The 12370-nt window shown below is 32.8% G+C and overlaps 1 protein-coding gene across 4 annotated transcripts in view; it reads right to left on the reverse strand.

The window, feature by feature from the left end:
• The window catches only part of LOC118188762 (uncharacterized), an 819948-nt gene that overhangs the window by 408542 nt on the left and 399036 nt on the right, over positions 1–12370 (reverse strand). The gene's annotated exons all lie outside the window — the stretch shown is intronic.

Below are 12370 nucleotides of genomic sequence, written 5' to 3' on the forward strand. Positions count from 1 at the left end.
TTCACTTAAAGTTTTGTGACTTTACATTAATTTGTTAATAATTTACTCATTAAAATTTAATTTTTACAATGCTTTAATCTTTATTTACTTTCTTAACAGAAATTATATTATTTGCAATATTTTTATCCTTATTATTTATTTTATTATTCATTATTAATTCTTTTATTATTTAATTTTTATTATTCATTATTAATTCTTTTGTCTATTATTATTTTATTTATTATCATTCAACGTTTCTGTTGCATTTTTTATAAGCCGTTGAAACTTCTAATTATAAAAAATCAGCTTGGGATTACTGAGAAATCAATGAAAAAGGGCGTTTCTCAGGAATTACGAATAATTAAAAATATTCCTCACATATGTTACAATCAACTGACAAGCATAGCCAGCTAGCGATGAGAAGATTGGGATTTAATTCTCCCCAAAAACATATTTGATTTTTTAAGGTTTCCTGTTTTAAAAAAGCTTTGCTACTCTTCATAGAAAAATACAGTGGAATGTTAATTGTAATTATTTTTAGAGATTAGGGTTAAGTTAATTGATTAAAGCAAAGTACACGAGGCCTAGTTGTTTAAAGGTATAAGAATACCTTTACACGGGACTTTCTAAAGAAACCTCGTATTCATGTTACATCTGGGAAAAACCAATAAAACCGCCATGAAGTCAGCCCTTTCGCTGGGATTTGAGCTGAGATCGAAGTACCAGTGCTCAATAATTTTATCCGCTCGGACACTAGGTGGCTTACAAGCCTTTTGATTTGGTCAATTAGATCTGGCCTCTTCCTTAAGTCGCCCTTCAAGTGTGTGTATGTAGAAGAAGGGTAATGAAATTAAAGCCATTTCTGCTTTAAATTTTATTTCTGTTGCAATGATCCTTACTTCCGGGTAGCCATTCAAAGACTAACTCAGTTCCTAGTAACGACGCAATACATTTTGAAGATTTCCTGTTCAGAAAGTGACCAGTTTCAAAGTTTCAATAAAAATTTTTTGCTGCGAAGGTGACAAAGTGGTCAATTTTGGCAAATCCGTGGATTTTCGGTTTAGATTTTCAGTTTTCCTCCGTAATAGTAACACGCATTCACTGTTTTTCTACGTTTTGTCCATTCGCCACTTTATTTTTATAATGAAAATCCATGGATACTCAATGCGTAATCAGGTGTTTTCACAATTTAAAGATAAGACTTTTAAAATTTTTAAATATTTTTGCCCACGTGAAGTGCATTATTTAACTATTCTTTACATTTACAAAGAAAAGGTAATAAAAGAAATGAAAAGAAAAAGGAAGTTAAGTTCGATTTTCAAAAATTTCAGTTTTCGACTGTATTTCCAGTTCAAGTTTTCAAGTAACCTGTCGAAAAAAGCGGGAGACGTCTGTACTGGGACTGAATTTGATACCGTAGTTGTAAAAATTAAAATAAATCTAAAATTTCCATGGAGAAATAGTATGATTTATTTCATATATTCATTATATAAAATTAAAAAAGAAGTTATGAAAAATATGGAATCCTTGTTATTAAAATACCTGTACTTAAAATTATCATAACTTCTTTTTTAATTTTTTCATATCTTTCTTTCCTTGTGTTTTGATTAGAGGTCTTCATTCGGACTTTCAATTCTATTATACATTTGGAGTATCTAGTGTCCAATCCTCTTTTCTCGATATCACTAAATTAAAAAAAAATGTGATTATTATTAATCCGGTCTATTATCCGATTGTTGTTCCCAGCAAATGAAATTCGATCAACTGACGAAAATCAAAATTTCTCTTTTATTCATCATCCGAATTGAGTAAACAGAATGATTACATATACCAAAGGTATATAAAGAATTTTATGTCCACCGTGCGTGCTGTCGTGGTCCAAGTGATTAGCACGTGTAGCTAACACTAGAAGATTCGTGGTTTGAATTCGACAGGAGCACAATTGCTGCTTTACGTTTCCTGCTTCGAAAAATTTCTAAGTTTCTGCGGTGGCTTCCAAACTAAAAATATGGTGGATGGTAACTCGTCACCACCACCTGCATTTGGGCAGCTGAGTCTCATGCATCCTCTAGTGGGAACCCTTTAAGTGGAGGAGAATATAAGGAATTTTCTCACTGCTTCTTGCAAACTCTTGAAATGCAAGTTTTTTTTTTTTTTTTTTTTTTTTTTTATTTCTAGCTGGCACTAGGAATAGTCATAGTTTGAATTCCGTTAAGGGTGCAGTGTTGATTTTTCACGTTTTCTGCTCCGGAAGTTTGAATGGTTTCTACAGTGTAACATCATTCCAAGTTAAATACCGTAAGTCCGCGCTGAATAAATTATCATCGAATAAGAAAAATTTGCTTACTAGCAACCAGAAAAGAAGATGCACTCAAGCTTTCGAAGTGTGTCCTATGATATTTATTTTCATGCGTTATGCCAATTCTTTTCGCTAATTTTCATACTTTTTCAAATTAGCATTTTTAACTTAAACAATGCTTTAAAAAGCAATTTCTGAGATAATACTTCAGAATGCTAAAAATTTACTTCCAATATCATTTCTCGGACAACACAGATCTAAAATTTAAATTTTAAATACCTATAAGACTTGCCTAAATAATTTCTTGTTGCTAAAATTAAGTATCAAGCTGTTAAGATCTCTATTGTTATTTTTTTTAATATTACACTTGAAATAACGAAAAGAAATGTTTCTTCTTACGCGATAAATATGTATCCGCAAAATTATAATTCTCATTTTTATGAAGTCTAGGCTGATCCACGTGTACTGTCAGACTTTTTATTTAAACCTTTTAGAATCTCAAACTATACGCGGACTTCTGACCTTTTCAGACACCGAAAACTATAAAACCTTATAACATTTCAGCTTGCAAAAACTAAAAATTTTTATCGCTTCATTTGCATCAACAGCCATCCGTGAAACACAAAACAGAAGAATGGAAAACCAGATTCAGATGTATGTTAATATAATAAGATCTTACTGCGTAATTTCATTGAAGCGTACTGTAAATACACGTAAAATTACAGTGTAAGGACTTATAATAACTAAAGTTATCGCTATTTACCCTTGTACCCCGTAAAGCTAACTTACAGATGTTTATGCCCTCAGGTATGAATAACCCTCCTTGAAACGATCAATCCTTGACATCAACCCACCCTTCCATTAGCAAGGATCGATGAACCTTCACCCCGACATCAAGTGAAAACATTCCTATCGGTAAAATTTCCCTATTTTCATAGGCACAACATACACAAAGCTGTCGTCATGCCGAGAAACGAGAGATGTTTGGCAGGATCTCTGCATAAGTTCCGATTGAAGACCCATGTCTGGATGAGGGCAAGAGATGATCAACAAAAAAGAAATATAATAGACGAAAATAAGCTGATGGGAAATAAACTCTAGATGATTGTCTACAATTTTGGCAGCTGAAGAGAACAGTATGAGTAACCTATGCTTTGTTCATGCCAAAGTGATAGCATAAAACCGGCACTGCGAATGAAACTGAAATATCCATTTGCAAACAATGCAGTTCTCATAATTATCTCCAAGAAATTTTCCCACATTTTTTTTTTTACTCGGGTTATGCGCAAATCAACATATTTAAATGCTTCACTTACATGACATTCTTTCAGATACAATTTAGTTGTTTGCAAAATACTTTTCTCCTAGTAATAAGTATTTCTTTCCACTTAAACAAAAATATGCGATTTAGCAATAATTCTAGTTTCCTACAGGCGATCCCTAGTTTGCTACAATATGTTGATTAAATCTTTGCTTACGTTATCATTAACTATATAAATCAGTGGCCTCAAACTGGCACCCGGCGGGCCACATGCGGCTCCGAAGCAGTTTTATGCAGCCCGAAACTACATTTTCGTAAATCAGTTTGCATTATTATAACAAGAAATTTGGTCAGAAGTTTAAGATTTTAATGGTTTCGAGTCTACTTTTACATTATCTTCATTATTAAAAACGGATGTGTATAATGCTCCGGAAAATGAAGCTAATTAATTTACACTGCGATATAATTCGTATTCAAAGATTTGAAGATACGAATTTTATTAACTTTTATTAGTACTTGCCAAAAGATAAATATCCTCAGTTACGAATTTTTGCAATAAGAATAATCCATTTGTTTGAGAGCATATTTTCATGTGAAGTTTTTTTTTTTTTTCCGTAGTTGAAAATTAAATCTACCATAGAATTGGAGATGAAAGCATTTTCTAGTAACTTTCTTATAAGGTTACAAACTTTATAAAAATCGAAACGCCAAGCGGTGTTATGCACTTTTTGTATACTTCATAGAAGAATGTAATAAATAAAAGAAAAAGTGGGCTGTCATTATTTATTCTCAAGTTCAAGTTCTTGAGCTCATTTTTTATGCACAAGTGACCAATAAAAATTTCTTGCAGATACCAAACTTTAAATTTCAAGCAGAATATAAGTACAAATTTGAATTTTTATTTTTTGTCATTTTTAAATGCATGTTTTGACAACTATGTAGTACATAATTTTTTTTTTTAAATTTAGGTAACAAATTTTGTTTTATTATTAACAAGATTTTTTTTTAATTACGGCCCGTCAGCTACTTTCAAGTAGTGTATTTGGCAGGCGTGCAGTAAATTTGAAACCACTGATATAAAATAAAGCGAAAAGAACGCACCCTATATGATTTCAATAGAAAAAGAACCTGCTTGATTCTCACTTCTATTTCACTTCATAATGATACTTATAACTTGCAAACCCTGTTGGACGGGCAAAGAAAGTTAGCATAATGATATTGGAAATAATATTTCGAAATTAAATAAAAAATAAAATATTGGACAAAACACAAGATTTACATCTAAAAAGAAGTTTATTCTTTTTATTAGCAATTGGTGCGACTGATAGCACTTGCAAAGTTTACCTGAGAAAATAAGCAGAATATATAGAAGGACTTTATTTAGATATATGGAATGCCTTGTTTAGATACACAGAATAACTTTTTAGTTACATAGAATGACTTTATATAAAATGAGTTATTTGGCTTGACTTATTTAGTTTATTTAATTTTATACTTATTTATATTTAGTTTTCTTTTTATATTTATATTCAATTTTTTTTCTCTGTAAGAGTTTCAGAAATTAAGGGATGTGAAACCTAGTAAGCTCTACTAATTAAGAATTATATTTAATGCCTAAGTTTCCGGGCCCACCAGCGGCCGAGCGGTAACGTCGCTGAACACTGTTACTTCGGTTCGAGGTTCGAATCCCGAGAAGGGCTGGCTGCATGGGCGCTTTCGTGGTTTTCCCCATGTTTAACGTGTATACGAGCCAGTTTCCCTTAGAAAGTCCTCCACGAAGGCATCCCTCCCTTAAGGCGAGATAGCCCTCGAGTGCTTTGCCATAATCTAATAAAACCAAAAAACAAAACAAAAAAAAAAAAAAAAAAAAAAAAAAAAACAGCCTAAGTTTCCAAAGAGAAGTTTAACTCATTTCTTACATAGGAACCGAAAGATATGGAAGTAGCTACACTCTTAAGTTTTCCTCTTCCCTTAAGGTTTTGCTTATGCTACCAAAACGTTTTAAAAAGTTATGAACAAATAAATTCTTACGATTGGAACAAACATCAGCCTGTTCTAGGGCCCACCAGCGGCCGAGCGGTAAAATCGCTAAACACTGGTAGTTCGGTTCGAAGTTCGAATCCCGCGAACGGGCTGGCTGCATGGGCGTTTTCGTGGTTTTCCCCATGTGTAACGTGTATACGAGCCAGTTTCCCTTAGAAAGGTGTGTGGTGTATTTAATTATGGCAAAGCACACTAGGGCTATCTGCCTAAGGGGAGGGATGCCTTTCGTGGAGGACTTTCTAAGGGAAACTGGCTCGTATACACGTTACACATGGGGAAAACCACGAAAACACCCATGCAGCCAGCCCGTTCGCGGGATTCGAACCTCGGACCGAACTACCACTGTTCAACGACTTTACCGCTCGGCCGCTGGTGGGCCCCCTTAGAAAGTCCTCCGCGAAGGCATCCCTGCCCTTAGGCAGATAGCCCTAGTGTGCTTTGCCGTATTCTGAAAACACACGCATCAGCCTGTTCTGTCTGCCACTGGAAGCCAAGCAGGCTGATACCCATATTTCTTCTCCATTTGTAATCTAACAAAAGATTATAATGATTCTGAATAATCAGTATCATTGTTTTATGTAAGCAGATGTTAAAGCCCAATATAATTGTATTGATACATTTTAAATGAAGATTCCTAACATTTGAAAATAAAAATACCATATTTATATTATTTGCATAGATAATTCCTGTTTATATCGAATGCAGCATTTGTAAAGCAACTGCAGTAAAAACCACGCTTAACCAAAGCACACAGATTAACCGAAATGGAAGAGTAAAACAACATGAAGTCGGTGATGTCGAACTTCTTAAAACCATCTTTGTCTTACTGTTTCATTTTTATAGACATATACATATTTTATAGGCCTAGCAGCAGAGTAGTAAAATCGCTGAACACCTGGGTGTGTTCGTGGTTTTTCCCATGTATAACATGGATACGAGCCAGCTTCCTTTATCAAGTCCTCCATGTAGGTATCCCTTAAGCAGTAAACAACCCAACCGTGCTTTGCCATTAATTAAATAAACCAAACTAAATATATTGTGTAACGGAAACTGTCTCTATATACTGCTTACAAAAATAATAAATTGCGAAACCTCTATGTATGATATGACTTCTATGTGTAGTGTTCATGAAACGCATCGAAATCTTTATTAGTTTAAATATTAATTTTTTAGTTTTTATTTAAATTTATTAGCCTATAAAAGCATTTTAAAATTGATATATAAATGTGTTGTAATTTATACTTTTGCTTAATAATGTTACCCTATATATTTAATAATGTTACCCTATATATTTAATAATGTTACCCTATATATTTAATAATGTTACTCTCTATATATGTTATATATATTTGTATCGAAACCACCGAAACAGTAAGTACCAAAAACAGTTGTCATGTCAAAAGATTTCGTCTTTAATATTGCGAACTGTGGCTTCAGCTGGCCTGTATTATGCAACTATATGCTTATTCATTAAAAAAGGTAAAGTAATGGACATGCTTTATTTTTTTCACCTAATAATAACGTAATGGATTTTAGTTTATTTTTACCTAACAATAAAGTAATGGATCATATTTATTGTTAAGTAAAAATTCAGAACTTGACATATGTCTTGTAGAACTTGATAACTCATCCCGTTTTGACTTGGGTTGGCATAGTCTAAAGCTCCAAAGCGTTCTTAATCAAACCTGGATTTTGTTCTCGACGTTATAACCTGTTGCTGTATCAGTAATTCGTGGCTTCCCATAACGTGCTTCCGTATAACGTAAATACGATAAAAATAATTTCCTTTAGAAAATCCTCGACAAAGGCATATCTACCGACGGACAGATGTGCCTTTGTCGGCTGAATACTGAATTTTTTCGCAATCAAATCCAGTCCAGTGCGAACTTAAGAATTATTTTTGTACGCTTCTCTAAATTTTATTAGTATTTACAAACATCATTCATAGACATTAAGAAGAAATATTAGAAATTAACTTTTACGAGATAATGTTTGCAAAATTAAATTTGCAGGTATTGTGGTGTAAAGAAAAACAACTTCTACTTTTGTTCAAAAGTGAAACTATAAGACACTAACGTAATTTTAAATTTTACATTATTTTCAACTACGCATTCTAAAAATTAATACTGAAATGTTCTAATTTGATGTTTCTTTCGGGTAAACAAATTAATCTTTTCTATTATCACTTTTCAAGCTTTTTTTTCGATTAGTTAAAGCTGCGCCTTGCAACTTTGCACCATGAGGATACAATCACAAACATATTTTTCTAGCCCAGTTCTAGGGAACATGAACGTTATCATCGTGATTACACTTCTGAGTTTTACAACGCAATTATAAAAATAAAAATATCTACTGCGCAGTTGAAATGCAGGTAGAAAAAAAAATTCGCAAAATGTACAAAAGTGTTATTGATTAACTGTTTTAACCCTTTTTGTTCCTAAATTCTGTAATATGTATTTCAAAATTACGATACGAGATTTAATTCTAAAACAGATCTGTCCATGATTTTCACCACTAAATTGCGTTTTTTCTGAAAAATCCTCATTTCTTTAATAATACCTTCGTTATCAATCTTAAATTAATGCTGGCTCAAAATATAAATTAATTGAACACTGGTTGTTTCCTACACTGATCGTTATCCTTACGAGAATATTACTGATAAAAACTTTTAATGGAAATTAGACATGCTTTTCCTTCCGCAATTCTGTCTGACCACAGTAACACAGTGAATTATTTTCGTAGGTTTCTGTAGCGGTAATGGATTTGTAGTCAAATAATACAGAGGGCATCATTTGTTATATTCTTTTGCTGTCAACATTAATTTTGTGCATTTAATTGATATGATTTATCAATTTTGGGGGATTAATTAATATAATATATTTACTTTTGAAAAACAAATATTATTCTTCTTTATAAAATACATACTGTTTAGTTATGAAACAATACATTTATGGGTCTAACATCAGGTAAGCACAGTAACATCAAATGATTCTAATCTGTATTTTAAAGGTCTTCCTTTTGTCTTACTTCATTTATCTCATCTTTTACTTACAGATTATCATAGTCTGTAACATAAGACGAACAAATCTGTGAGCTGACATGTATAATTTTTATTTGAGTTCCTCAACAATCCCTGGCTTATTTATGTAAACTACAATCCTTAACACGTTGAGCGCGGCGCCGGTCCCTGTGGACCGGTCGTGAACTTTCCGTGTGTCCGGCGTCGGTCCCTGGGGACCGGCAGTGAACTTTCCGTGTGGCCGGCTTCGGTCCCTGGGGACCAGCACTGGAATTTTCGTTTGACTGGCGTCGGTCCGCGGGACCGACATTATTAAAGTTAAAAAATAAATATAGTCACCATGAAATGTGATCAAATTTAGTTTTAATGAAATGTATTAAAACGTTCTATACAAAAATACGGCTTAACTTTACGGCTTAGCTTAGCTCGCTTAATACGGCTTAGCTTAGCTCGCTGCAAGCTGAACGGAAAGGACAACAAATTCGACGCCGCGCTCAACGTGTTAAATACCGCAAAGGAAAACAACCAGAGGAGTAAGATCTTCTTCGGACTTACCAAGATACGGTACAATTAATGTCAATGCACTAGCGCCCATATTAAGCCAATCCACGTTAGAAATCATATTATTACCTTATTAAATTTATGCAGCTCTTTAACTTCCTCCGACGGAAGGAATGCTGCAGGTGGTTTTTCACTCCTTACCTAAAACGCATAGTTTTCGACGTCACAGACAAAATTTGCTTATTTCCAACTTTGTAAACTTTATAATTTCCTTTTATAATCTCTTCTATTTCATTTTTGTTAAAAAAAAGTTGTACATTATATGGTTATTTCCTATTGAACTCCAATATCCCTTAATTTTTTTTTGCGCTGTGCGTGTATATATATAATCTACAAAGCCTACAGATACAGAATCGACACACACACACACACACATATATATATATATATATATATAATGCAAAAACTTTGTATAACAAATAAAAAATTATCTTCAGTAGCAGGCCTTAATAATTTTATGGGCATTTCCCTAGATTTTCTCATGTCTAATGTAAATACGATCTAATTTCGGTTAGAAAGTCATTTCCTTAGACAAACACATTTGATGTGCTTTGCCATAATCTAATCTAATAATAATATTTCTCACTGGTAAGTCAACAAAAACAAAACAAAAAAATGCCGTGATAATGAGATAAGCCTAATAAATAAGTAAATAAATAAAAAGCACGTTCTTAAAACGCAAAGATCACTTGATTGGTGCATTCACAAAAATTCCGAAATGGAATAGACGCAACCGAAAAAGTGTAAATATAAAAAAAAATAAGCGGGAGTTGCCTTGAACTTCCTTATTATATATGCATTGACTATATATCCAGCGGAAAGAAAAGATCCTTCAGTTGAGATTACTCAAAACACTATCAAAATTTTAAAGAGAAACTATTAGTTAAACTTGTTTGTAAATTACATGTAGTTAGGTTCATTTATAAATTCCGCCATTGCTATGCCATGTTCATATAACCTCACTATTTTGAAGAAATGAGAAATTTCTAAAATTTCTAAAACATAGTTTAATAACATTTTATGTAATTACGTTGCCATACTTTACTGCCCTTAAAATAAGTTACTCAAATAAATCTCTTAAATTTTGTCTTTAAAATGTTTCAAGTCTTTTGATTTGCTCTGCACATGACGTACCATAATAGTGAGAAGGGGTACGTGTTTCTATTTTATTTAACATTAAGCTAATTATGTATTAAAGTAACTTAAAAGAGATGCAATATCATATAAACTGGGGAATTTTTACATATTCATCATTTTTAGTCGGAGATAGTTTCGATTTACTGATTTGTTCCAGGTAGAGTTTACCCATACTATCTCGGATAACTCGGCTGTGTAGTGTAAATACGAGCCAGTTTTTCTAATGAAGGAATACCTATCAATGTTTAAAAAACTATGTATTTAAATCCGCTTATCCAAATATATATAGTAACAAAAAGTTTAGCTGCTAAAATTGTGTTGATAAGCAAATTAAAATGTCTGCCAAATAATGCTGCATCGCGGCTTAAATTTTCCAGAATTTCATGATGCGACTTTCCGAATTTCCAGATGGTAGATCCTTGAAACGAAGATACAAAATAATAAACAACACTAGATATCTACAGAATTTTAATTTGCATGTCTATGAGCTTCACTTGATATTGTTTAATGTTATAATTATAGTTTCCAAAGTATTTGTTCGTCAGTTTTTCAATAAATAATCCACTCAATACGCACTGCAACCAAAATCCATGCAAGCGGATACACACTTCTGTTGTCAGTAAAGAAATAACGTAATAAAGTTAATTTTGAAACTCCCTTTGTCGGAAGGTGTTTTAAACTGCACGTTCGCGCAGTGAAAAGACATATGATGCATGTGATAATCAAGACGCTCATTAAATATATAATATAGATGTGAAACAATGAAAAAATGATTAAAATTATAATATATTTTACAACATTTATTCAGTTCGTATATAAAACAAATACACTGAACTGAATAAATGTGCCAATTTGGGAACTGAAAAAAAAAAAAATAAATAAAACGACGCAGGGTTGCCTGTCTAAGGCTAGGGCTGTTTTCGTGGAGAACATTTTAAGAAAAATTCGATGATATTCACGTCGCACATAGATTTGGTTTGGTTTTGTTGATTATGGCAAAACACACTATGAGTATCTGCCTAAGGGAAGGGACGCCTTTGTATAGGCCTTTCTAATGGGGAAAACCACGAAAATTCCCATGCTGCCAGCCTGTTTGCCCAGCATCGAAACCATGTTCGAGCTATCAGTGTTCAGCGATTTTACCGCTCGGCCGCTCTTAGGCTCGAAAAGTCACTAAACCTTCCAGTCAGCCAACCTCACTATAGACGCATAGGCACTATAGGCATATAGCTTTAACTTGCTTCCCTAAAATGTAATAAATTTATACAACTAGTCAGATTAGATTTACATTAATTGCTTTAACTATACTGCAAGTTTCTTTCGCTGTTAATTTTGATGGTTGTCTATAGTCCGTCACTTTGGTGTTAAGTCCTATTAATTCAAAGATTTTAATCACCTTTATGAGCCCTTCCCAATTGTTTAGATACTTTCCTATAGTGATTTTCTTTCCTTTCCCCCCTCCCCCCACAGATCTGCAATTATATTCCATTGCGTCGAAAGTAATTTTTGAATTCGGAATTTTCATCTAAAGTAACACACTTGATGTACATCAGAAGCAATATCTTCATTAACAGCACTTGCTTCATGAGCATCCTGAATATCCCAAATGTCCTTTTTTACTAAATAATGCGTAAATATTTTCTGATGAACATGCTATTTCTTTAATTGTGAATTTGCTTTTCAATTTTTCAATAAAGGAAATGTTATTTTACTTGGATTACTTAAAAAAAAAACGTGCTGATTTTCAGTAAAGGGTTTTTAATAGTTTTCTTTGACATAAAAAGTTCTTATGACTACTTCTACGCAGGTAACTACGAGACTATTTATGTCGCCTGTAGCACTCAACTACTCTTTGGTGCAATTAACACACACCTATATATCAAAGCTTTAATTTGGGTTAAATATCACTGAACTTGGTTAAGCTTTAGCTGTAAGTCAGTTTTTCTGATGTCGATATTTAAAAAAATTCTTTTGCTAGTTCATCATTATAATATTTATAAAATTTCTCAAAGATCAGAAGTCGCAATGAATATCATATCCTATCATTTAGACATGTAAAAGTTCAAGTCTA

The sequence above is a fragment of the Stegodyphus dumicola genome, chromosome X2 (assembly GCF_044657685.1).
Source record: "Stegodyphus dumicola isolate Sdum_Otavi_A_Nest chromosome X2, ASM4465768v1".
NCBI classification, from domain to species: Eukaryota; Metazoa; Arthropoda; class Arachnida; order Araneae; family Eresidae; genus Stegodyphus; species Stegodyphus dumicola.